The 27,500-nt window shown below is 42.2% G+C and overlaps 1 protein-coding gene and 1 long non-coding RNA gene across 2 annotated transcripts in view; one reads left to right on the top strand and one right to left on the bottom strand.

Annotated features, from left to right (window-relative positions):
- Positions 1-27,500, top strand: part of LOC311292963 — a 54,154-nt gene that overhangs the window by 6,494 nt on the left and 20,160 nt on the right. The window lies entirely within an intron of this gene.
- june (JunE proto-oncogene, AP-1 transcription factor subunit) overlaps positions 25,806-27,500 on the bottom strand; it is a 4,098-nt gene continuing 2,403 nt past the window's right edge. The window contains exon 2 of the mRNA XM_084413877.1: positions 25,806-27,500. This exon is cut by the window's right edge and continues 1,694 nt beyond it. The gene's annotated coding sequence lies outside the window, so the exon portion shown is untranslated.

Below are 27,500 nucleotides of genomic sequence, written 5' to 3'. Positions count from 1 at the left end.
TCTCTCGTTCTCTCATTCTCTCATTCTCTCATTCTCATCATTCTCTCGTTCTCTCGTTCTCTCGTTCTCTCGTTCTCTCGTTCTCTCGTTCTCTCGTTCTCTCGTTCTCTCGTTCTCTCATTCTCTCATTCTCTCATTCTCATCATTCTCTCGTTCTCTCGTTCTCTCGTTCTCTCGTTCTCTCGTTCTCTCGTTCTCTCGTTCTCTCGTTCTCTCGTTCTCTCATTCTCTCGTTCTCTCGTTCTCTCGTTCTCTCGTTCTCTCGTTCTCTCGTTCTCTCGTTGTCTCGTTCTCTCATTCTCTCATTCTCTCATTCTCTCGTTCTCTCGTTCTCTCGTTCTCTCGTTCTCTCGTTCTCTCGTTCTCTCATTCTCTCATTCTCTCGTTCTCTCATTCTCTCATTCTCTCATTCTCTCATTCTCTCGTTCTCTCATTCTCTCATTCTCTCATTCTCTCGTTCTCTCATTCTCCCGTTCTCTCATTCTCTCATTCTCTCATTCTCTCGTTCTCTCGTCCTCTCGTTCTCATCATTCTCTCGTTCTCCCGTCCTCTCATTCTCTCATTCTCTCGTTCTCTCGTTCTCTCATTCTCTCGTTCTCATCATTCTCTCATTCTCTCGTTCTCTCGTTCTCTCATTCTCTCGTTCTCTCATTCTCTCATTCTCTCATTCTCTCGTTCTCTCATTCTCTCATTCTCTCGTTCTCTCGTTCTCTCATTCTCTCATTCTCTCGTTCTCTCGTTCTCTCATTCTCCCGTTCTCTCATTCTCTCATTCTCTCGTTCTCTCGTCCTCTCGTTCTCATCATTCTCTCGTTCTCCCGTTCTCTCATTCTCTTGTTCTCCCGTTCTCATCATTCTCTCATTCTCTCATTCTCTCATTCTCTCGTCCTCTCGTTCTCTCATTCTCTCATTCTCCCGTTCTCATCATTCTCTCATTCTCTCGTTCTCTCGTTCTCTTGTTTTCCTGTTCTCATCATTCTCTCATTCTTTCGTTCTCTCGTTCTCATCATTCTCTCGTTCTCTCGTTCTCTTGTTCTCCTGTTCTCATCATTCTCTCATTCTCTCATTCTCTCATTCTCTCGTTCTCTCGTTCTCATCATTCTCTCATTCTCTCATTCTCTCATTCTCTCATTCTCTCGTTCTCTCGATCTCTCGTTCTCATCATTCTCTCGTTCTCTCGTTCTCTCGTTCTCCTGTTCTCATCATTCTCTCATTCTCTCGTTCTCTCGTTCTCTCGTCCTCTCATTCTCTCATTCTCTCGTTCTCCCGTTCTCATCATTCTCTCATTCTCTCATTCTCTCGTTCTCTCGTTCTCTCATTCTCATCATTCTCTCATTCTCTCGTTCTCTCATTCTCATCATTCTCTCATTCTCCCGTTCTCTCGTTCTCTCGTTCTCTCATTCTCTCATTCTCTCATTCTCTCGTTCTCATCATTCTCTCATTCTCTCATTCTCATCATTCTCTCATTCTCTCTTTCTCTCGTTCTCTCATTCTCATCATTCTCTCGTTCTCTCGTTCTCTCGTTCTCTCGTTCTCTCGTTCTCTCGTTCTCATCATTCTCTCATTCTCTCTTTCTCTCGTTCTCTCATTCTCATCATTCTCTCGTTCTCTCGTTCTCTCGTTCTCTCGTTCTCTCGTTCTCTCGTTCTCTCGTTCTCATCATTCTCTCGTTCTCTCATTCTCATCATTCTCTCATTCTCTCTTTCTCTCGTTCTCTCATTCTCATCATTCTCTCGTTCTCTCGTTCTCTCGTTCTCTCGTTCTCTCGTTCTCTCGTTCTCATCATTCTCTCGTTCTCTCGTTCTCTCGTTCTCATCATTCTCTCGTTCTCTCGTTCTCTCGTTCTCCTGTTCTCATCATTCTCTCATTCTCTCATTCTCTCATTCTCTTGTTCTCCCGTTCTCATCATTCTCTCATTCTCTCATTCTCTCGTTCTCTCGTTCTCTCATTCTCATCATTCTCTCATTCTCTCGTTCTCTCGTTCTCTCGTTCTCTCATTCTCTCGTTCTCTCGTTCTCATCATTCTCTCGTTCTCTCGTTCTCTCGTTCTCCTGTTCTCATCATTCTCTCATTCTCTCGTTCTCTCGTTCTCTCATTCTCCCGTTCTCTCATTCTCTCATTCTCTCATTCTCTCGTTCTCTCGTCCTCTCGTTCTCATCATTCTCTCGTTCTCCCGTTCTCTCATTCTCTTGTTCTCCCGTTCTCATCATTCTCTCATTCTCTCATTCTCTCATTCTCTCGTCCTCTCGTTCTCTCATTCTCTCATTCTCCCGTTCTCATCATTCTCTCATTCTCTCGTTCTCTCGTTCTCTTGTTTTCCTGTTCTCATCATTCTCTCATTCTTTCGTTCTCTCGTTCTCATCATTCTCTCGTTCTCTCGTTCTCTTGTTCTCCTGTTCTCATCATTCTCTCATTCTCTCATTCTCTCATTCTCTCGTTCTCTCGTTCTCATCATTCTCTCATTCTCTCATTCTCTCATTCTCTCATTCTCTCATTCTCTCATTCTCTCGTTCTCTCGATCTCTCGTTCTCATCATTCTCTCGTTCTCTCGTTCTCTCGTTCTCCTGTTCTCATCATTCTCTCATTCTCTCATTCTCTCGTTCTCTCGTCCTCTCATTCTCTCGTTCTCTCGTTCTCCCGTTCTCATCATTCTCTCGTTCTCTCGTTCTCTCGTTCTCTCATTCTCATCATTCTCTCGTTCTCTCGTTCTCTCGTTCTCATCATTCTCTCGTTCTCTCGTTCTCTCGTTCTCTCATTCTCATCATTCTCTCATTCTCTCGTTCTCTCGTTCTCATCATTCTCTCGTTCTCTCGTTCTCCTGTTCTCATCATTCTCTCATTCTCTCATTCTCTCGTTCTCTCGTTCTCTCGTCCTCTCATTCTCTCATTCTCTCGTTCTCTCGTTCTCTCATTCTCATCATTCTCTCGTTCTCTCGTTCTCTCATTCTCATCATTCTCTCGTTCTCCCGTTCTCCCATTCTCTCATTCTCTCATTCTCTCATTCTCTCATTCTCTCGTTCTCTCATTCTCTCATTCTCTTGTTCTCCCGTTCTCCCGTTCTCATCATTCTCTCATTCTCTCATTCTCTCATTCTGTCGTTCTCTCATTCTCATCATTCTCTCGTTCTCTCATTCTCTCGTTCTCTCGTTCTCTCATTCTCATCATTCTCTCATTCTCTCATTCTCTCGTTCTCTCGTTCTCTCATTCTCATCATTCTCTCGTTCTCTCGTTCTCTCGTTCTCTCATTCTCATCATTCTCTCATTCTCCCGTTCTCTCATTCTCTCGTTCTCTCATTCTCATCATTCTCTCGTTCTCTCATTCTCTCGTTCTCTCGTTCTCTCGTTCTCTCATTCTCATCATTCTCTCATTCTCTCGTTCTCTCGTTCTCTCATTCTCATCATTCTCTCGTTCTCTCATTCTCTCGTTCTCTCGTTCTCTCATTCTCATCATTCTCTCATTCTCTCGTTCTCTCGTTCTCTCATTCTCATCATTCTCTCATTCTCCCGTTCTCATCATTCTCTCATTCTCTCATTCTCTCGTTCTCCCGTTCTCATCATTCTCTCATTCTCTCGTTCTCATCATTCTCTCGTTCTCTTGTTCTCCTGTTCTCATCATTCTCTCATTCTCTCATTCTCTCGTCCTCTCGTTCTCTCATTCTCCCGTTCTCTCATTCTCTTGTTCTCCCGTTCTCATCATTCTCTCATTCTCTTGTTCTCCCGTTCTCATCACTCTCTCATTCTCTCATTCTCTCGTTCTCATCATTCTCTCGTTCTCTTGTTCTCCTGTTCTCATCATTCTCTCATTCTCTCATTCTCTCGTTCTCTCGTCCTCTCGTTCTCCCGTTCTCATCATTCTCTCATTCTCTCGTTCTCTCGTTCTCCCGTTCTCATCATTCTCTCGTTCTCTCATTCTCTCATTCTCTTGTTCTCCCGTTCTCATCATTCTCTCATTCTCTCATTCTCTCGTTCTCTCGTCCTCTCGTTCTCCCGTTCTCATCATTCTCTCATTCTCTCGTTCTCTCGTTCTCTCATTCTCATCATTCTCTCATTCTCTCGTTCTCTCGTTCTCTCATTCTCATCATTCTCTCGTTCTCTCGTTCTCTCATTCTCTCATTCTCCCGTTCTCTCATTCTCTCATTCTCCCGTTCTCATCATTCTTTCATTCCCTCGTTCTCTCGTTCTCTCGTTCTCTCGTTCTCCTGTTCTCATCATTCTCTCATTCTCTCGTTCTCTCGTTCTTTCGTCCTCTCGTCCTCTCGTTCTCTCATTCTCTCATTCTCTCATTCTCTCGTTCTCTCATTCTCTCATTCTCCCGTTCTCTCATTCTCTCATTCTCTCATTCTCTTGTTCTCCCGTTCTCATCATTCTCTCATTCTCTCGTTCTCTCGTTCTCCCGTTCTCATCATTCTCTCGTTCTTTCGTTCTCTCGTTCTCTCGTTCTCTCGTTCTCTCGTTCTCTCGTTCTCTCGTCCTCTCGTTCTCTCGTTCTCGTTCTCATCATTCTCTCGTTCTCTCGTTCTCATCATTATCTCATTCTCTCATTCTCTCGCTCTCATTCTCTCGTTATGTCGTTCTCTCATTCTCTCATTCTCTCGCTCTCATTCTCTCATTCTCCCGTTCTCTCATTCTCTTGTTCTCTCGTTCTCCCGTTCTCATCATTCTCTCATTCTCCCGTTCTCTCATTCTCTTGTTCTCTCGTTCTCTCGTTCTCTTGTTCTCATCATTCTCTCGTTCTCATCATTATCTCATTCTCTCATTCTCTCGCTCTCATTATCTCATTCTCTCATTCTCTCATTCTCCCGTTCTCTCATTCTCTTGTTCTCCCGTTCTCATCATTCTCTCATTCTCTCGTTCTCTCGTTCTCCCGTTCTCATCATTCTCTCGTTCTTTCGTTCTCTCGTTCTCTCGTTCTCTCGTTCTCTCGTCCTCTCGTTCTCTCGTTCTCTTGTTCTCATCATTCTCTCGTTCTCTCGTTCTCATCATTATCTCATTCTCTCCTTCTCTCGCTCTCATTCTCTCGTTATGTCGTTCTCTCATTCTCTCATTCTCTCGCTCTCATTCTCTCATTCTCCCGTTCTCTCATTCTCTTGTTCTCTCGTTCTCTCGTTCTCCCGTTCTCATCATTCTCTCATTCTCCCGTTCTCTCATTCTTTCGTTCTCTCGTTCTCTCGTTCTCTTGTTCTCATCATTCTCTCGTTCTCTCGTTCTCTCGTTCTCTCGTTCTCTCGTTCTCATCATTATCTCATTCTCTCATTCTCTCGCTCTCATTCTCTCGTTATGTCGTTCTCTCATTCTCTCATTCTCTCATTCTCTTGTTCTCTCGTTCTCTCGTTCTCCCGTTCTCATCATTCTCTCATTCTCCCGTTCTCTCATTCTCTTGTTCTCTCGTTCTCTCGTTCTCCCGTTCTCTCGTTCTCTCATTCTCTCGTTCTCCCGTTCTCTCATTCTCTCATTCTCCCGTTCTCCCGTTCTCTCATTCTCTCATTCTCCCGTTCTCCCGTTCTCTCATTCTCTCGCTCTCATTCTCTCATTCTCTCATTCTCTTGTTCTCTCGTTCTCCCGTTCTCTCATTCTCTCATTCTCCCGTTCTCCCGTTTTCTCATTCTCTCATTCTCCCGTTCTCCCGTTCTCTCATTCTCTCGCTCTCATTCTCTCGTTATGTCGTTCTCTATTCTCTCGTTCTCTTATTCTCTATTCTCTCGTTCTCTCATTCTCTCATTCTCTCGTTCTCTTATTCTCTATTCTCTTGTTCTCTCGTTCTCTCGTTCTCCCGTTCTCTCGTTCTCTCATTCTCTCGTTCTCCCGTTCTCTCATTCTCTTGTTCTCCCGTTCTCATCATTCTCTCGTTCTCTCGTTCTCCCGTTCTCTCGTTCTCTCATTCTCTCGTTCTCCCGTTCTCTCATTCTCCCGTTCTCCCGTTCTCTCATTCTCTCATTCTCCCGTTCTCCCGTTCTCTCATTCTCTCGCTCTCATTCTCTCATTCTCTCATTCTCTTGTTCTCTCGTTCTCCCGTTCTCTCATTCTCTCATTCTCCCGTTCTCCCGTTCTCTCATTCTCTCGCTCTCATTCTCTCGTTATGTCGTTCTCTATTCTCTCGTTCTCTTATTCTCTATTCTCTCGTTCTCTCATTCTCTCATTCTCTCGTTATGTCGTTTAAGGGGACACACACATAAACAACGCGTTTTTGCTCACACCCAAAAAGTATCCATTTTAACATGCTATAAAAAACTGTTGGGTATTTTGAGCTGCAATTTCACACACAATCTGGGGACACCAGAGATTTATATTACATCTTGTTAAAAGGGGTCACCCAATATGTCACCTATAAAATCTTCATTTTGTTTGCGATCTCAGATTTAAATTGTACTTTGATTCCTAAGCCTGTTTCCATGTGAACATATTTCTCACACACACACACACACACACACACACACACACACACACACACACACACACACACACACACACACACACACACACACTTAGTAAATGAGCTCAGTGTAAGTGCAGGCCAGGGCAGCTGATGTCATAGTTGCTGATAACAGTTTTCAGATGTGTTTTTCTCACTGCGTCCAGAACAAGGGCGATTTATTCCATTACACATCATTCAGGCATCGCGAGCGGTGCCAGAGAAGCGCGCAGTGATGTCACAGTGGTGTGTGTGTGTGTGATATGGGACGGTGGCCAAGCCAAGAGTTGCCCGCCGACAGTGTCATACGGTGTGTCTGTGTGTGTGTGTGTGTGTGTGTGTGTGTGTGTGTGAGTGTGTGTGTGTGTGTGGTTGTCCTGCGCATTCAAGAAACAGTTTAAAAACACTTTACATTTCAGCTGCTGTTTTTGGTGACTTTTGGAAACAGAATTAATGCTCCTCTAATAACTCTTCAAGGTAATACACACTCTTCAAAATAAAGCTTCATTCAGTTTCACGAAATATTAAATAATGCATTTAATCAAAGCCGTGAATAGATTAGATGTTTAGTGACGTTTAAGATGTTAAATAATGAGAGTTTAGAGTGAAGAACCTTTAACACCCACAGAATCCACTGCAATAAAGCTTCTTTACAGTGGAAAAGGTAATTTAGATTTAAATAATTTCTATTATTTTGTAGATTTTTTTTTTTTTTTCACTGAGAAAAAAAAAAATTATTTTAAAGGAACACTCCACCGTTTTTTGAAATAGGGCTTATTCACATTCTTTCATACATTTACATAGGTGGGTAAATGCATTGTCGTCTCAGTGCATGCATTGTTTTAGTTTGACAGGGTCGGCGCTAGCTTAGCTTAGCACAATGAATGGAATCCTTTGTTGCCAGCTAGCATGTCCTGAGTAAAAGTGATAAAAAAAATTTTTTTTAAAAACCCACGTAATTACTTCTTGTGGCCTGCGTATTCACAACGAGTACAAATAGCGATGCAGATTTACACTAGGTGATTTCTTAGGCAGATATTGACTTGGGACTATATTATGGGGAAGCACAGGCGAAGCACTGCTACTTGGGCGCAGAGATATCACGCAACACATGAAATCCCACGACTTCCGTCAACATACCGGTGTGAATAGTAGCTGTCTGGCTATTTTCCCAACAGTACATGAATGGCGATGAACATGGCTGATTTTGTGTGAGCCAGAACCATACCTATATACAAGAGTTTACAGAAAATGAGTGGAAATAGAACGACAGGAGGAGGTTGCGATCGCTCAACAGCCCGAGGACGTGAGGATGAGAGCCAACACGAACTGGTGGTGTGAATGTGGGGGAATATGCCGACTGAAATAGAGTGTCTGTGCTGTGGCGAGTGGGACAAGTTTCTGCCATTGATAACCAGGCTCAACGTGTCAGATCAAGATGAGCGTGCCCGCAGTTGTGTCACAGCTACCGCGGATTTCACGGCGTTGATTCATCCGGCAGTACTCGATTTTTTTTTCCGGTGTGATAAAGTGAACTGGAAAAAACGCCCCATGCCGAATAGACCAAATGGACAGCTGTCCACAGAGTAAGTGATTATTTTAAACATGACACCTGTATAGTAAACTGCTTGTAGCCTTCTCCTCTCTAGTAGTTATACTAAAACTCCTGAGTCAAAAGAACCAGGCTAACTCGGTGAGAGAAATATAGCTAACTTAGCCCTCAGTCATTTCATTTTACAGCTAACGATAACAGCGATTTTTATTTTAGTTTGGTTGTTCATGCTAAACAGGTTGAATTCAACATGAGGTTATACTAGAGGAGGCTAACGTTATTTGAACCGTAGTCTTCTCAGCTTCTCAGCATCTATCGTACAACCGAATAAAGACACAGATTAACATAAGGAAGAGTAATAAAAGACAACTTACATGTGCACTTTGTTCTGCCTGTGCTTTGAAAATAGATGGGATGGGGACAGCCGTATGTTTCAGACGTAGTACCGTCTTTCTGGGCCCATATTCCATTTTCCTCCGGTGCAAAATGCTCTTTGCAAACACGATACTGTTTGATTTTGTAGAGAGGCGTTGAAGTACAGATCTCCAGAGCAGCTAGCCATTTATTTCTCAGTTCCACATTCGATGGAATTCTGTGAAACATTACATTCGTGTATGTCCTTTGCTTGTTCTCACAACCTTTTGCTACACAGATAATTACCATGTTTGCTGTAACTGTAGCTGTAACTTCTCCAAAAAAAACAATCCAAAAGCGAAGACACTCGGTGCAGGTCACGCGTGTTGTTCTTCTGTGTTTTGACTCGTTGCACACCGGTATGTTGACAGAAGTCGTGGGATTTCATGTGTTGCGTGATATCTCTGCGCCCAAGTAGCAGTGCTTCGCCTAAGTAGCCGTGCTTCGCCTGTGCTTCCCCATAATATAGTCCCAAGTCAATATCTGCCTAAGAAAACACCTAGTGTTAATCTGCATCGCTATTTGTACTCGTTGTGAATACGCAGGCCACAAGAAGTAATTACGTGGGTTTAAAATTTTTTTTTTTTATCACTTTTACTCAGGACATGCTAGCTGGCAACAAAGGATTCCATTCATTGTGCTAAGCTAAGCTAGCGCCGACCCTGTCAAACTAAAACAATGCATGCACTGAGACAAAAATGCATTTACCCACCTATGTAAATGTATGAAAGAATAAGAATAAGCCCTATTTCAAAAAACGGTGGAGTGTTCCTTTAAGAACTGATCACTGAAAGGTTCTTCTATGGCATCGCTGTGAAAAGTTTTATATTTAAAGGGCCCCTATTATGGAGGCCCTTTTGAAAGCGATCTTTCATGTAGTGTGTAACACAGCTCTGAGTGAATGAGAACATCCTGCAAAGTGTTAAATCTGAAAGTTCACCGTATATAAAGTTATTGTCTTTCAAAAGTAAGAGTCGACTCTGAGTCAATGAAATGAATTGTTTTTCAAACGAGTCATAAGCCGTTTCGTTGTGACGTCAAGACGAAACATTAGCATATTGCCCGCCCACTTATAGCGCGCGCAGACACCCGGGAAACCTCGAGCCTCAAACCAGCAGCTGATCCTGTGGACACTGGAGAGCATCATGTCCAGGAGACGCTGTGCTCTATAATGTGAAGGTTTTCACTGCCCAAGGACGAGCATGTGGAGAATCAGAGGTTAAAGTTCATCTTTACCACGGTATCACAGCAGTATAATCCTAAACTTCTGCTGTGTTCCCTTTATTTCACTGACGACTGCTTCTCAGATCTCAGAGTTCAATGCAGGATTCGCAAACTCTTGAAAGATGGGGTTCAAAATATTTAGTTTTGAGTTTTATATTATGTAGGTCTCCTGCTAACTGGCTAACTCACGTTATCACTGTCTTACTGAAATACTTCTGCTGATCAGCTGTGGGCCACGATTACCTGTAACTGTGTCTATTAATGTAGATCGTCTGTCGTTCTCACTACTCTGAGGAAATATTAAGCATGGAGCAAGATCTGTTTTACCAACGTTTATGTTACATCAGTCATTCACGCTAGAGCTCGGCTAATGCATGCACTGTTATTGATACAGTTTCCACGTGTTCACCGCAATATATTACAAAAATACTAAGTAAATAAATTAGTACAAGTAAAATAATGGGTTTGTTGATGGACATGCACTTGTTACATCCTGGATGGACAACGTCCTGATGGAGGTTCACTGAGAAACACTGAGTCCTGCTGGAGTCGTCCTGATGGAGGTTCGGGTTCACTGAGAAACACTGAGTCCTGCTGGAGTCGTCCTGATGGAGGTTCGGGTTCACTGAGAAACACTGAGTCCTGCTCGAGTCGTCCTGATGGAGGTTCACTGAGAAACACTGAGTCCTGCTCGAGTCGTCCTGATGGAGGTTCACTGAGAAACACTGAGTCCTGCTCGAGTCGTCCTGATGGAGGTTCGGGTTCACTGAGAAACACTGAGTCCTGCTCGAGTCGTCCTGATGGAGGTTCAGGTTCACTGAGAAACACTGAGTCCTGCTCGAGTCATCCTGATGGAGGTTCGGGTTCACTGAGAAACACTGAGTCCTGCTCGAGTCGTCCTGATGGAGGTTCAGGTTCACTGAGAAACACTGAGTCCTGCTCGAGTCGTCCTGATGGAGGTTCAGGTTCACTGAGAAACACTGAGTCCTGCTCGAGTCATCCTGATGGAGGTTCGGGTTCACTGAGAAACACTGAGTCCTGCTCGAGTCATCCTGATGGAGGTTCGGGTTCACTGAGAAACACTGAGTCCTGCTCGAGTCGTCCTGATGGAGGTTCGGGTTCACTGAGAAACACTGAGTCCTGCTCGAGTCATCCTGATGGAGGTTCGGGTTCACTGAGAAACACTGAGTCCTGCTCGAGTCGTCCTGATGGAGGTTCAGGTTCACTGAGAAACACTGAGTCCTGCTCGAGTCGTCCTGATGGAGGTTCGGGTTCACTGAGAAACACTGAGTCCTGCTCGAGTCGTCCTGATGGAGGTGAGTCCTGCTCGAGTCGTCCTGATGGAGGTTCACTGAGAAACACTGAGTCCTGCTCGAGTCGTCCTGATGGAGGTTCAGGTTCACTGAGAAACACTGAGTCCTGCTCGAGTCGTCCTGATGGAGGTTCAGGTTCACTGAGAAACACTGAGTCCTGCTCGAGTCGTCCTGATGGAGGTTCGGGTTCACTGAGAAACACTGAGTCCTGCTGGAGTCGTCCTGATGGAGGTTCGGGTTCACTGAGAAACACTGAGTCCTGCTGGAGTCGTCCTGATGGAGGTTCAAGGTTCACTGAGAAACACTGAGTCCTGCTGGAGTCGTCCTGATGGAGGTTCGGGTTCACTGAGAAACACTGAGTCCTGCTCAAGTCGTCCTGATGGAGGTTCGGGTTCACTAAGAAAAACTGAGTCCTGCTGGAGTCGTCCTGATGGAGGTTCACTGAGAAACACTGAGTCCTGCTCGAGTCGTCCTGATGGAGGTTCGGGTTCACTGAGAAACACTGAGTCCTGCTGGAGTCGTCCTGATGGAGGTTCGGGTTCACTGAGAAACACTGAGTCCTGCTCAAGTCGTCCTGATGGAGGTTCGGGTTCACTGAGAAACACTGAGTCCTGCTCAAGTCGTCCTGATGGAGGTTCGGGTTCACTAAGAAAAACTGAGTCCTGCTGGAGTCGTCCTGATGGAGGTTCACTGAGAAACACTGAGTCCTGCTCGAGTCGTCCTGATGGAGGTTCGGGTTCACTGAGAAACACTGAGTCCTGCTGGAGTCGTCCTGATGGAGGTTCGGGTTCACTGAGAAACACTGAGTCCTGCTGGAGTCGTCCTGATGGAGGTTCACTGAGAAACACTGAGTCCTGCTTGAGTCGTCCTGATGGAGGTTCACTGAGAAACACTGAGTCCTGCTTGAGTCGTCCTGATGGAGGTTCGGGTTCACTGAGAAACACTGAGTCCTGCTCGAGTCGTCCTGATGGAGGTTCACTGAGAAACACTGAGTCCTGCTCGAGTCGTCCTGATGGAGGTTCACTGAGAAACACTGAGTCCTGCTCGAGTCGTCCTGATGGAGGTTCGGGTTCACTGAGAGACACTGAGTCCTGCTGGAGTCGTCCTGATGGAGGTTCGGGTTCACTGAGAAACACTGAGTCCTGCTGGAGTCGTCCTGATGGAGGTTCGGGTTCACTGAGAAACACTGAGTCCTGCTGGAGTCGTCCTGATGGAGGTTCGGGTTCACTGAGAGACACTGAGTCCTGCTGGAGTCGTCCTGATGGAGGTTCGGGTTCACTGAGAAACACTGAGTCCTGCTGGAGTCGTCCTGATGGAGGTTCGGGTTCACTGAGAAACACTGAGTCCTGCTGGAGTCGTCCTGATGGAGGTTCACTGAGAAACACTGAGTCCTGCTCGAGTCGTCCTGATGGAGGTTCGGGTTCACTGAGAAACACTGAGTCCTGCTCGAGTCGTCCTGATGGAGGTTCACTGAGAAACACTGAGTCCTGCTCGAGTCGTCCTGATGGAGGTTCACTGAGAAACACTGAGTCCTGCTTGAGTCGTCCTGATGGAGGTTCGGGTTCACTGAGAAACACTGAGTCCTGCTCGAGTCGTCCTGATGGAGGTTCGGGTTCACTGAGAGACACTGAGTCCTGCTGGAGTCGTCCTGATGGAGGTTCGGGTTCACTGAGAAACACTGAGTCCTGCTGGAGTCGTCCTGATGGAGGTTCGGGTTCACTGAGAAACACTGAGTCCTGCTCGAGTCGTCCTGATGGAGGTTCGGGTTCACTGAGAGACACTGAGTCCTGCTGGAGTCGTCCTGATGGAGGTTCGGGTTCACTGAGAAACACTGAGTCCTGCTGGAGTCGTCCTGATGGAGGTTCGGGTTCACTGAGAAACACTGAGTCCTGCTGGAGTCATCCTGATGGAGGTTCACTGAGAAACACTGAGTCCTGCTCGAGTCGTCCTGATGGAGGTTCGGGTTCACTGAGAAACACTGAGTCCTGCTGGAGTCGTCCTGATGGAGGTTCGGGTTCACTGAGAAACACTGAGTCCTGCTGGAGTCGTCCTGATGGAGGTTCACTGAGAAACACTGAGTCCTGCTTGAGTCGTCCTGATGGAGGTTCGGGTTCACTGAGAAACACTGAGTCCTGCTCGAGTCGTCCTGATGGCGGTTCACTGAGAAACACTGAGTCCTGCTCGAGTCGTCCTGATGGAGGTTCACTGAGAAACACTGAGTCCTGCTCGAGTCGTCCTGATGGAGGTTCGGGTTCACTGAGAAACACTGAGTCCTGCTTGAGTCGTCCTGATGGAGGTTCGGGTTCACTGAGAAACACTGAGTCCTGCTCGAGTCGTCCTGATGGAGGTTCGGGTTCACTGAGAGACACTGAGTCCTGCTGGAGTCGTCCTGATGGAGGTTCGGGTTCACTGAGAAACACTGAGTCCTGCTCGAGTCGTCCTGATGGAGGTTCACTGAGAAACACTGAGTCCTGCTGGAGTCGTCCTGATGGAGGTTCACTGAGAAACACTGAGTCCTGCTGGAGTCGTCCTGATGGAGGTTCGGGTTCACTGAGAAACACTGAGTCCTGCTGGAGTCGTCCTGATGGAGGTTCACTGAGAAACACTGAGTCCTGCTGGAGTCGTCCTGATGGAGGTTCGGGTTCACTGAGAAACAATGAGTCCTGCTGGAGTCGTCCTGATGGAGGTTCACTGAGAAACACTGAGTCCTGCTGGAGTCGTCCTGATGGAGGTTCACTGAGAAACACTGAGTCCTGCTGGAGTCGTCCTGATGGAGGTTCGGGTTCACTGAGAAACACTGAGTCCTGCTGGAGTCGTCCTGATGGAGGTTCGGGTTCACTGAGAAACACTGAGTCCTGCTGGAGTCGTCCTGATGGAGGTTCGGGTTCACTGAGAAACACTGAGTCCTGCTGGAGTCGTCCTGATGGAGGTTCGGGTTCACTGAGAAACACTGAGTCCTGCTCGAGTCGTCCTGATGGAGGTTCGGGTTGAATAACTAGAATAACTTCCAGGTTTTCATCATCGCACTCGCGCTCGCATTGATATGGTAAAATCGACGTCATTGTTCGTTACTGTGTTTAGTTTACGGTGTAGGAAGCCTCAGGACAATGGCAATGGGCGGTTTTGTTTTCGATGTGCTGTACGCGGTAAACCAATCACAACAGACTGAGCTGTCTGGCCAATCAGAGCAGAGTAGCTTGCGGAAAGGCGGGATTTAGAGAGATTGATTCGTCTGACGAGTCGTTTGAGAATCATTGAAAATGTGGTGATGTGCAAATGTATATTATGAGGAAATTAAACAGTTTTTTACCTTTGATGAATGTAAACCTGTTGTAGGAGACTCCACAACAACATCAGGAAACTTTAAAATAGCATAATAGGGGAGCTTTAAAACTTTGGTGCTCTTCGCGTGTCGGTCACAAATTACTGAAATTAATTTTTTTATTTCAATGAAAGTAATGTACTATATTTTAAGTTCGATAATGTTTTTTATTTAATATTTTGTATTTATAGGGAATTTCATGGTACTAAATTATGTTTACACTGTATTTATAATCCATTTATTCACTTTTTGAGCATAGACCTGAACATTAAATGTCCAACTTAAACTGTGGTAAATCTTGAATGCTTTAAAGCGACAGACTGAAGTTTGATCTCTTTTCAAAGACGACACTTGGCAGATTATTGCTGAAGTGAAAAAAAGTTTTAAAAAGTGAACTTAAAAAAAGTTATAGAATTTTACGTTTATTGTTATGAAAAATGAAATAAATATTTTCAAAATCATGTTTTACTCTAAAACTGTGAGAAGATCAAAGCCATAAATCTAAACAAGTTGTGTTCAAATGTGAGGTTGATATCTCCAAAACTGATCTCTCAGTGAGATGTTGTTCGGCTGCAGTACCAAACGCTTCCACTAGAGGAAACTCGTCTCTCATTCATTTCAATGCGTCATTTCTGACCGCGAGGAGCTCAAGTGTGGCTATTGTTATCAGGACCATTAAACCTGTTCCAGTCATGGCCATGATTATTGTCTGTGTTCACACAGCAAGAGCCAAAACCTTTACCAAAGTTTCGTACGATTCCGATGAAGTAAAAAAAAAAAACATTTGTAAAATTTTTTGGTCACAAATAACCGAAGAGCACGAGTGTATTACTTGATTTATTTACTGATTTTCTTTACCAGAATGAGTGAGTCTCTGCTAAACCCTCTCTAGCCGAATCCCATCTTCCGCCAGGATCGTTCTCATGGATACGGGACAATATTTGTGTGAGTGTGACACAAGACTCGACCCGGCAGTGTGAGCTCATCCCATCAAACCAACAACAGGAGAGCTGGACCCGCGCTCACACACACACACACACAGACACGGGCTCGACCCTGCAGTGTGAGCTCATCCCGACAGACCAACAACAGGAGTGCTGGACCCACACACACACACAGGCTCGACCCGGCAGTGTGAGCTCATCCCGACAGACCAACAACAGGAGTGCTGGACCCACACACACACACACACACACACACACACGGGCTCGACACGGCAGTGTGAGCTCATCCCGACGGACCAACGCTTCACATTTCAGCTCCGGGATTCAAACGTCTTCTAGGCTAATTTCCCAAACTCCCCGTCCTGTTAGCATGAGGTTTCTGTAACGCAGAACTGAGCAATTGACAGATCTCGAATGGAGCAGAAGATTGATCTGCGTTTGACTTTGTAAAGCCTGTCCTGCTTAAATAAAGATTTGAAATGATGCAGAAACATGTTAATGAGTTTGTGCTCATTAATCCTACAGGTTATTCTAGTTTAACTGGTATATGTTCACAAGCCTGGATGAGCTCTGGGTGGATCCGAGCCGAAACCAGACGAAAGCTTGCGTGAACTTGAGTCCTCTCTGCGTTTCCTTCAGGATGACCTTGAGTCCTCTCTGCGTTTCCTTCAGGATGACCTTGAGTCCTCTCTGCGTTTCCTTCAGGATGACCTTGAGTTTTCTCTGCGTTTCCTTCAGGATGACCTTGAGTTCTCTCTGCGCTTCCTTCAGGATGACCTTGAGTCCTCTCTGCGTTTCCTTCAGGATGACCTTGAGTTTTCTCTGCGTTTCCTTCAGGATGACCTTGAGTTCTCTCTGCGCTTCCTTCAGGATGCGTTTATAGGCTAATACTTTCAGCATGACCGATCGGATTAGATCTGAGATTAGAGCTTCTTATGAGCGTCAACTCTCCAGACTGTCCTCGCTTCATTCAGATCCTCCAGACACACACACATGCACACGCACACACACACACACACACACACACACACACACACACACACACACACACACACACACACACACTCACTCACTCGCTCCCTCCTCTGGGAATCTGGGAAGGACAAGCCTAAAACTGCTCTATTAAATCACATCATGTCAAATTAAAACAAACAGATCATTGGTCTAAAACTATGGAAAGCTCATTGTTTGCATATGACTGAGAGTTTGAGGTCTGGTTCACCTCAGAGGATATTTGAGCTGCAAATAATCACTTTCCCCAACAATAACACAGAAAGCAGAGTGAGAAACGTCAAGTCAAGTCAAGTCAAGTCTTCTTCATTTATATAGCGCTTTTAACAATGTAGATTGTTCCAAAGCAGTTTTACAGTGATAACAGGAGATTACAGTAACAGAGATTGTTTAGGCTTTACAGCAGATCTAGAATAAAGTTATTGTCCAGATAAAGGTAGTTTTGATTGATTCACTTCCGTTGCGAAGATCATTAGTTATTAAATTAGCGGCCGCTAACACACCCCATTCTAACAGAAAACTCTTTAAGTTCTCTCTCTCTCGGTTTTACAGATACTAGACTCGTGACTTTCAAATGAAAGATTGGTATCAAAGAGCACACACAGGTTCCTAACCGATGACGAAGAGTTGACAGAGCAGACATCAAGTGTTAGACAGTATTCTAGATTATTACGTGAGGACGTTTTTTGTCCAATAATTAGAATCTCTGTTTTTTTAGAATTTAGAAGTAGGGAATTACTAGTCATTACATTTTTATATCAGCTATGCATTACGTTAATTTTGTGAATTGGTAAGTTTCGTCAGGGTGTGAAGAAATATAGAGCTGAGTATCATCAACATAACAGTGAAAGCTAATGCCATGCTTCCTAATGATATCTCCTAAGGGTAGCATGTTACAGAGTGTGTGAGTGTGAGTGTGTGTGTGTGTGTGTGTGTGTGTGTGTGTGTGTGTGTGTGTGTGTGTGTGTGTGTGTGAGTGTGTGTGTGAGTGAGTGTGTGTGTGAGTGTGTGTGTGTGAGTGTGTGTGTGTGTGTGTGTGTGTGTGTGTGAGTGTGTGTGTGAGTGTGTGTGTGAGTGTGTGTGAGGGTAGCATGTACAGAGTGAACAGCAGCGGTCCTAGTACTGAGCCCTGTGGTACGCCATACTGAACTTGTGATCGATGAGACATCTCTTCATTTACTGCTACAAACTGATAACGGTCAGATAAGTATGATTTAAACCATGCTAGTGCAATTCCACTAATGCCAACATAATGTTCGAGTCTATTTAAAAGAATGTTGTGGTCAATAGTGTCAAATGCAGCACTAAGATCGAGTAACACTAATAGAGAGACACAACCACGATCGGATGATAAGAGCAAATCATTTGTTACTCTAACGAGAGCAGTCTCAGTACTATGGTACGGTCTAAATCCAGACTGAAAATCCTCGCAGATATCATTTCTTTCTAAAAAGGAACACAGTTGTGAAGATACTGCCGTTTCTAGTGTCTTTGACAGAAAGGGTAGATTCGAGATCGGCCTGTAATTGACTAATTCTGAAGGATCAAGTTGCATTTTTTTAACAAGCAGTTTAATCATAGCCAGCTTAAAGGTTTTTGGTACATATCCTAGAGACAAAGATGAATTAATGATATTAAGAAGAGGATCTAGGACCTCTGGGAGCATCTCTTTCAGTAGCTTAGTCGGTATAGGGTCTAACATACATGTTGATTTAGATGATTTAACGAGTTTAATGAATTCTTCCTCTCCTATAGCAATGAAAGAATCGAATTTTTCCTCAGGGAGACTACAATGCACTGCCTGATGCGATACTGTAGTAGACGGTTGCATAGTTATAAATTTCTCCCTGATATTATCAATCTTATAAGTGAGGAAGTTCATAAAGTCATTACTGCTGTGCTGCTTGGAAACTTCTTGGCTTGAAGCTTTATTTTACGTTAGTTTAGCCACTGTTTCAAATAAATACCTAGGGTTTTGTTTATTTTCTTGTAATAGGGTTGAAAAATAAGCAGATCTAGCAGCTTTTAAGGCCTCTCTGTAAGCAATCGAGCTCTCTTTCCATGAAATGCGAAATACCTCTAGTTTTGTTTTCTTCCAGTTGCTCCATCTCTCTGGCTGCTCTCTTAAGGGCCCGAGTGTGCTCGTTGTATCACGGCGTTGGACTATTTTCTGCAGATGGACTTTATCAGCAAATTCTTTGATAAAGTCTGTATGGTGCCCTCGTGGCCTGTATACAGTAGCCAGCACTAATCTCAAACGTGATTTATCATTTACACTATATAGTGTTACATTAACCACCAACACTTCAAAAGAATTATATTTGAAACTAGACTTCTACCAGAAAGACTCGGGAGATAAAATGATATAACAAGAGTAAATTTATTTATAGCTCAGCAAGCATAGTCTTTGGCGTAGGCCCCGTCCTTAGCAAGCAATGCGAGGGTAACGGAATCTGCAAATCCCGCCTGAAGATGAAGGCAGGGGCGCAGCCGACCCCCTGGAGGTAAAGGAAGGGACCATCCTGGTGGTGGTGGGGAGGATGGAGGGAAAGGACCATCTTGGAGGTGGTTGGGGAGGATGGAGGTAATTGGCGCCGTCAGTATCTGCGAACTCAGACGGATGTAAGTACCATTCTTTTATACTGAGAGTGTTAACACGTGATTGGTTAGAAGTGAGTTAATTCATGACGCGCTGATTGAGTCTTCCCGGCAGAACTTAACGCTAAGCTTACATTTCTTTTGCAATGTCCAACAAGCCATACGCTCTCACACACACGTGTTCTGACGCAGTGACCCTTACGAAAAAGAAGTTTATTCAAGTGTGCTATTAGTATACTTCTTTTAAACTAAAAATAAGAAAGTATACTTTCAGTCTACTTTTTATATACTTCTCAGAAATATACTTTATGTACTTCTCAGAAATATACTTCAAATTCCACTTAAGTATACTTGACTTATACTGACAGAAAAGTCTAAGTATATTTGGCCTCTACTTGTTGATCGAGATATACTTAAAAGTATAATTAAGTATTCTATGTATTCTTGGCTTGTACTTGTGTTTACTATTTTGATTGAGTATCTTATTAAATACTTTTTTAAAAACATAATATTACACACTGTCGTATAAACTAACATGTTCAGCTTTATATAGTAACAAACTTTCGGGAGGAAAAGCTTATAGAGTAAATAAAATAAGCATGGAAAATAAGTTTATTCAAGTGTTCTATTAGTATACTTCTTTTCAACTAAAAAGAAGAAAGCATACTTTCAGTCTACATTTTATATACTTCTCAAAAATATACTTAATTACACTTAAGTGTACTTGACTTATACTGAGAGAAAAGTCCAAGTATATTTGGCCTATACTTGTACTCAATCTTTTGATCGAGATATACTTAAAAGTTAAATTACTCAAAGTATACTTGGCTTGTAGTTGTGTTAACTCTTTTGATCGAGTAGCCTATTAAATATACTTTTTTTACATCGTTTTTCATATACAGTCTTTTTGATTAAAACATTGATATAAAACAGATATGTTTCTAATTCTGCGTATCTGAATTTTTGTGTAGGCTAGTCCACTGGTGTACATAGGAATTTACTTTAATTCAACTTTTCCCCACATTGACAGAATTTTCCAGCTATCCATGTTTTCACTGGTATACGGTAGGGGGCGCTATGACACATCTTCTAGTACAGAATCTCCGGATCAAAACACAGGAGAAGAAGAAGCTGAAACAAGTGATAGAAGATTGCTCACTCAAATGTAAAATAATGTAATCATGAAACATTAAACAGCTTGTAAATCAAAACTGCTTAATGTTTCCAAATTAAGCGTAACCCATTAAGAGAAAATGACTGAAGCTGTGGGGGTGTCGGACTCGATTTACTCCATCTGTGTTTGATCATCGTTCTGAATCTGATCAAGGCGTAGTCTTTGACAAAAATGTGATTTTGTTTAAAATGTTGCCTTTCTTTATGAAACTTACAGACATTCAAGTGTTGATAAAAAAGGATGCATGAAGCTAATAAAAGGTTTTTAAAATTAAAGTACAGTTAAAGGTATTTTTCAAAAATAAAAAATAACATTTGAACATAGTAGTATAGGCCTACTGCAAGTGCAAAAATTGTATATAAATAGTAAACTATAAGTATAATGTTAAGTTCACTTAAAGAAAACTTGTATAAAACTACTAAACTAGTAGTTTACTGAGAGTATACTTCAAAGTTGCTACAAGTATTAAAATAGTAAACTACTAGTATACCCATAAGTTCACTTGCAGTACAAATGAGAAACATAATTATGAACTAGTTGTGCACTTAAAGTTTACTACTGTTACACTTATAGTACACTTAAACATATACTTTTATATACTTCAAGTGGGCCAATTTAGTCCCAAGCGGTATTAAAATAGTACACTTACAAGTTTACTACTAGTACATATTGACATTAGTATACTTACTCCATAAAGTATACTTAAAAATATACTTGAACATTACTCAAGTATACTTCATAAAATGAACTTGAAGTATTTTTTTTTTTCGTAAGGGGAAACACACATCGCGGAGCAGAGCGGACACTGACTGATAGGACCGGTTACTCTTCATATGAAACTAAGCCTCAACTTTCAAATTTGGTCATTTTTTAAAGAAATGTAAACAATAAATACCATTTTGTGGCTCTTTAATGTGTCGTGACAGATCTCTCAGTTAAAGCTCGTGAACCGATCATCTCGTCCTTCGAGTTCCTTTATAGAATCAAATAAACATGAATGAACATCAGAAGCAATGTTGTTTTAACCGCGGAAAGACGTTAATAAACACCGTTTTTCAAGTACAAATCCTCCAACGTTAATCTACTAACTCTCCTGACTGCTATGTCGGACGAACATGGCGGATTATGATTGGTCAGATCACCTGTCAATCAAACTCCCTGCGAAGGGTGAATTGCAGTAAAAGACTGCAGTAAAAGTACACTGTAAATGCAAACATGGTATTTAATTAAAAATAGTAAATTGACCTTAATCATTTTTTTTTCAATCTGCTATTAACACTCACTTTTAGTAAGTTACTTGTACTTTGAGGTTGAAAAATCTTACCAGCTCAGTCTACTTGAGCTGGATTCATTTAGAAAAAGTAAGTTTATGACCTGTGGGCATGCGCAGATCAGTCCTCTCTACGCTAGACGTCGATATATGGCCACGCCAAGACTCGCCCTTCAGTAGCTACTATTGGCTGAAGGTGAAAACTGTAATTTTAAGCCACCATTGTGGTGATTAGTGTTTGTTTTAGTTGGGCTCTTGACCCTTAGAGTGTTAATTTAACATTTTGTTTGGCTGCTGTACCTGAGTTGTAACAGCCAGATGAACAAATAGAAAAGGTGATTTGATGGTGATGTTTTAACATAATCCTTATTTCACAATCATTAGACCTGATTCACTGAACTCATATAGAGCCCAATTTCTGAGTTAGGTTTACTTTATTAATTATAGCAGCACTGTCCTGGTACAGCATAATATTTTTAACCATTTCAATGAAATCCAAATAAACAAATAAATAATAAAAAAAAACTTCAATTTTCAATAAGCTCATTATTTATTCATGCAGCAATGCATGATGGGAGCCATGAATGAGTTTTGATTGGTTGCACCCAGAATGCATTGCAACATGCTTTATAATTGTCACCATTGTTGAGATTCACAGGCTGATTCTTGATGTCAATGTGTCTAAAAACTAAATTAAACAAAAAAATTAAATTGTTTTTTGTATAATGGAAACTTTTAAGAAATTGTAAATATTATGCTGTACAAGGACAGTGCTATAATTAATAAAATAAACCTAACTCAGAAATTGGTTTCTTTAATTTAAGTGAACTTAAAAAATGAGTGAGCAGAACTAAAAGTGTTAAGTTGTAGGTATTTAGTAATTCTAAGTGGGGTTAAATTTATATCAAGCAATCCACACAAAATGATAAAACTAAGTTAACACTAATAATGGCTATTAAGTTACATGAACATAAAAAAACGTGCTAGTGGTACTACTTGATTTAGTACTGCACACTTAAAATAAACAAGCTTTTCTAATTCACTAATCTTAAGCTTACTTTGCTTAATTTTTTTGAGGCAACGAGTTTGCATACTTTTTTTAAGTAAGGTCAACTAATTACATTTTACATAGCGTCTCAATCTCTACATGCGATGTTTGATTATATAATTCAGCAGTGAATATTTGGAGATAACTGAGATTAACTCTACTTTCCAGAGGGTTTCTTGAGATGAAGTCCAGATGAACTCTGTCTCTGAGCTTCATCTCTCATTAGATGATGAGTTTAGTGTGTTCCCTACGGCTCGTGTGTGTGTGTGTGTGTGTGTGTGTGTGTGTCGGGAGCTGGTGCTGGAAAAACTCTTGAAACAAAAGCTGCTCAGAAAACAAGTCACTTCAGAGAGGATTGGAATGATAAAGATGTTTATATATCATATCTTCAGAACAAAGATACTGTATTGTGTGTGTGTGTGTGTGTGTGTGTGTGTGTGTGTGTGTGAGCCTTCTCAACCAGGAGGCCTTACCAAACTTATTATTTATTTAAATGAATAAATTATTATTCATACATTATTATTCATAATGCATGTATATATGTCACATTAGCCTTATAGCTTTGGTTGGGTCTCCTCTCAGTATAGGTGTATTCCCTGTTTTCCTCTCAGTAAAGGTGTGTATTCCCTGTTTTCCTCTCAGTATAGGTGTATTCCCTGTTTTCCTCTCAGTATAGGTGTATTCCCTGTTTTCCTCTCAGTAAAGGTGTGTATTCCCTGTTTTCCTCTCAGTATAGGTGTATTCCCTGTTTTCCTCTCAGTAAAGGTGTGTATTCCCTGTTTTCCTCTCAGTATAGGTGTATTCCCTGTTTTCCTCTCAGTAAAGGTGTGTATTCCCTGTTTTCCTCTCAGTAAAGGTGTATTCCCTGTTTTCCTCTCAGTATAGGTGTATTCCCTGTTTTCCTCTCAGTAAAGGTGTGTATTCCCTGTTTTCCTCTCAGTAAAGGTGTGTATTCCCTGTTTTCCTCTCAGTATAGGTGTATTCCCTGTTTTCCTCTCAGTAAAGGTGTGTATTCCCTGTTTTCCTCTCAGTATAGGTGTATTCCCTGTTTTCCTCTCAGTAAAGGTGTATTCCCTGTTTTCCTCAGTAAAGGTGTGTATTCCCTGTTTTCCTGTGTTCTTCTGTATACGATCGCCTGTTAGTTTGCGTTAATCCTCATGTTTAAGCCTGTTGAACTTCCTCGTTTCTGCGTATTGTTTGTTTTATGCTCACGTTCCGCTTGTGTTTCGTCTCTTGGATTAATAATGTTTGTATTGGAATTATCGTCAACCGTCTTCATCACAAGTGTGACTATAAAAATATATTAACACATTCAAAGGTTTGGGGTCAGTAAGATTTTTTTTTTTAAAGAAATTAATACTTTTATTCATTCAAGGACTTTTATACATTTATAATGTTACAAAAGATTCTATTTCAAATAAATGCTGTTCTTTTGAACTTTCTATTCATCAAAGAATCCTGAAAAATAAAATATATGATGGTTTCCCCAAAAATATGAACTGTTTCAACACTGATAATAATCATAAATGTTTCTTGAGCATCAAATCATCATATTAGAATGATTTCTGAAGGATCATGTGACACTGAAGACTGGAGTAATGATGAACACAGGATTAAATTGTAATAATATTTCATAATAACCCTAATCGCATAAATGCAGCCTTAGTGAAGTGAACATAAGCGAGAATCAGAAGAGCTGATCTTCCTCCGTCACTGATGATATTCATAACCTCCCACCAGTTGATCTACAATAATCTGCGATGGGGAAGTAAATCATCTCGAGCATCAGAAGTATTTCAGAATGACACGAGCGTTCTTCTGAAATATGATTAATGATACGAAGAAACACTGAATTTCTCAGAGAAGTGGGAATATGTGCGGGGAAAAACCTGCTGTAATCATGAGTTCATCTGCCAGTTACAGGAGGTTATATTACAGGAGGAGGACAACACACACACACACACACACACACACAGGATCGAGTGTGTAAAGACAGCGGCTGTTGCCAAGGAGATGCGGGGAGTTTCACCTGAAATAGCAGCGCGTGCGTGCGGCGATCACGGCCATTGTGTGTGTGTGTGTGTGTGTGTGTGTGTGTGAGAGAGAGTGAGTGTGTGTGCTCTTGCTCGAGCGGCTCTTACCGGTCAGTGTGCGTGTGTGTGTGTATCTATGGTTCTCTGTTCCATTCTCATCTCTTATTAAAGGACTCTGGGAGCAGTAGCTACTGCAACACACACACACACACACAGAGAGAGAGAGGGGGTGTGTCCCTCCTACACACATGTTGTAACTGATTACACACCCAGATCCTCCCAAAGCAAATATTTCAGTGTGTGTGAGTGCATTAATACACACTGTATAAACGCCTCTTTTCTGTCGCTCGGATGTTCTTGTGACGGTAATAATGACCCGTGATCAGAATGAGTTAAAAAAATCCACAGTTCCTCCCTGGAATTCTGACACTTCCAGCTGCCAAACCACTGACATGATGATCAGACGTCACGAACACGAGTGTGTGTGTGTGTGTGTGTGTCAGCAGTTTCTGCGTAGGATGGATATTCTAGAAATACATTTTATATAAATCAGAACAGCAACAGCATTACATAAGAGACGCTGGAATCTTCACTACAGGATTGTCCCGTTTCGGAGGATCGAGAGGCTCGATGATGAAGAAGAGGACGAACACGAGTCTCTGACACACACTGGCTGTTCTGCTGGTGGGTGTGTGTGTGTGTGTGTGTGTGTGGGAAGCAAGGTGGGCGGAAGGAGAGAGAGTTAGTCATTCCCAAAAGACTCACAGAAGAACATCAGCAAACCTGGAGAGCGAAACTTACTCTGTTCACTCAGAGCCTGAAGACATAACTTTATAAAATATCAGCAAATATAAACGTATAGATGTGGTTCAGAAGCCGTTCTGTTGGCGTTTCATCAGAAAAGATCTGTGTTTTCAGCCACTCTTTTTTCCCAGTGTAACTCTGAACACGAACACACTCGTACGAACCGGCTGACCTTCCCATCTGACACACAAACTGCTCAGACTAGTTATACAAGTTAGTCATCTCATCCTTTTTCTTCAAGACTGATCATAAGTTTATGAAGTCAGAAAACCCTAGATTGGTGTAATCTGAGAAATATGAGTAACTGTTGTTGAGTTTGTTAGCTGGTCAGGCGAGACTCGCTGTGTTCACTCAGATTCCCCTCAGATTAACTTTTACTTTCACAATGACCCACACACACACTCCCTGTGCTTTACTGGAAGAGCTGCTGGTCTTTATGGGAAAGCCTCAGACACGACGTGTTTATGACCCTTGCTAACACAACTGACTAATGACTGTCATTTCTCAATGCCAGAATTATGCCACCAACTTCTCTGGTTTAATAATGTTTAAGAATCGGCAGATTCCCTTTCGCTCAGCGTCATTTCTCGGTTTGATGTTCAGCTGAATCAGAGCTTCTTGAAAAAGCTGAATACAAATATTGAAGAAAAAGCACATTGTTAAATGAGTTTTGACATGAGAAACACAAGCGTTCAGAAACCACCTCCTCTTTATTGTTGATATAAAAGAAAACAAGGGAACAACGAACAGCATTTGAAAACCGCATGTTATAATTTAGAAGCAAATAAACCCGCTTGTTACACGACGAGGCAAGTCGCCTCTTAGTCCCTCCAGCCCGAGTCTAACCTGTCGCTCAAGTCTTTGTGTCAATCTGTCAAAAACACGGTAAATGAGGCTCCAGAAATCTCAAGTTCTGCTGGAACATATTCATATTCAAACCTGATCTTTTACTCAAACTTGAACACTCAGTTTAGATCTGATTGGGATCAAGGCCAAGAACTGGCTTGATGATCGTACAAACGCCTCAGTACACACAAGGTAAACAGAGTAAACTCATTCAACAAAGTATTTCATTGTTCAGTATATGTATATATGACACGTGTTTAGGAAAGAGTCAAAGTTCTCTTCGTTTAGAAATGATGCAATCAGTCTTCAGAGTTGGATCGAAACACAGTTCCATGAAACAACAAAAAACAGGAGCGTTAGGCTTACATTTAGCGTTAAAATAGAGGTACACACACACACACACACACACACAACAAAACAAATCAAGGACTTTCACTTGATGCCAGTGGAAAAAACTCGAGCGCTCGGTGGACAAATGTGCCAACAGTAGAAGCGTCCGAAACACAGACGCCTGGAGCTCAAAGAAAACACTGCTCAGTAAAAGCACTTCAATAAATAGAGCACTGGGAATGATAAACCTTATACAGTAGGTACTGTACACACACACACACACACATTATCTCTAAACAATTTTGTACAAAAATACAATACGTTTGTGACATCAAAAACCTTATTCAAGTTTCAAAAAAATAAATATCTTCTTGTTGCACAAGGTTATTTGACAGTTCTAGTACCTGTCTCAGGCATCCCTATGAATCATCTCCAGACGGATAAAGATATATAAATAAGATAATCTGCGTCTCCACGAACTGCAAGGCATTGAACAGCAGTTCTGGGAACCGGCAGACGATCACGATCCTGACACATGAGAGATTCATTATCACTGCGACCCATCAAGCTGACTCCACTTCTGTGCCGTTACGACAATCTCGCAGAATTCCCATCATTAATTATCTTTATCTACTAAAAGCATAGTTGTAGTTATAGTTCAAACCATCATGCAATAAACAGAGGATAAATATTACACATCATTTAATGTTTCTGATTCATGTGCAATTGTTTAGTTTCCCAAAAAATAGCGTGTCCCTAAGACACTAGTATTCCGGCCAGTTCTTCCTCTCCTCAGAAAACAACATAAATACAGATTCTGTATAAATAAAATCACTTCATAATTCATACAAAAAAAAAAAAAAGCAAAATACTATAGATCAAAAGCCCTTTTGTTGTCGTTCTGAACTCAGGTCAGTTGTAAGCAACATGAGTATCTTTCCCACACCGTTCCTCTCGGTTAGCACAGCATTAATACTCATCGGATCATGGCTAACACACACTATCATCCCATTATTAAACGCACCTCCTCACCGGAGATTACAGTGCAAAAGGTCTCGGAATGCTCAGGAATTCCCAACTTGAAAACGGCAAAAGGTACCAGTTAAAGTTTTGCACAGTACCACAATCCTTTCTCCGTAGATGTCTCTACTTTGCTTATAATGTTTTGATATTACGCAGTAATGTAATACTTCTTAAAAAGTCTTGTATA

This window comes from Rutilus rutilus (genome assembly GCF_951802725.1).
Source record: "Rutilus rutilus genome assembly, chromosome: 7".
NCBI lineage: Eukaryota > Metazoa > Chordata > Actinopteri > Cypriniformes > Leuciscidae > Rutilus > Rutilus rutilus.
Note: the sequence above shows the minus strand (reverse complement) of the source record. Positions and strands in the feature narration are given on the sequence as shown.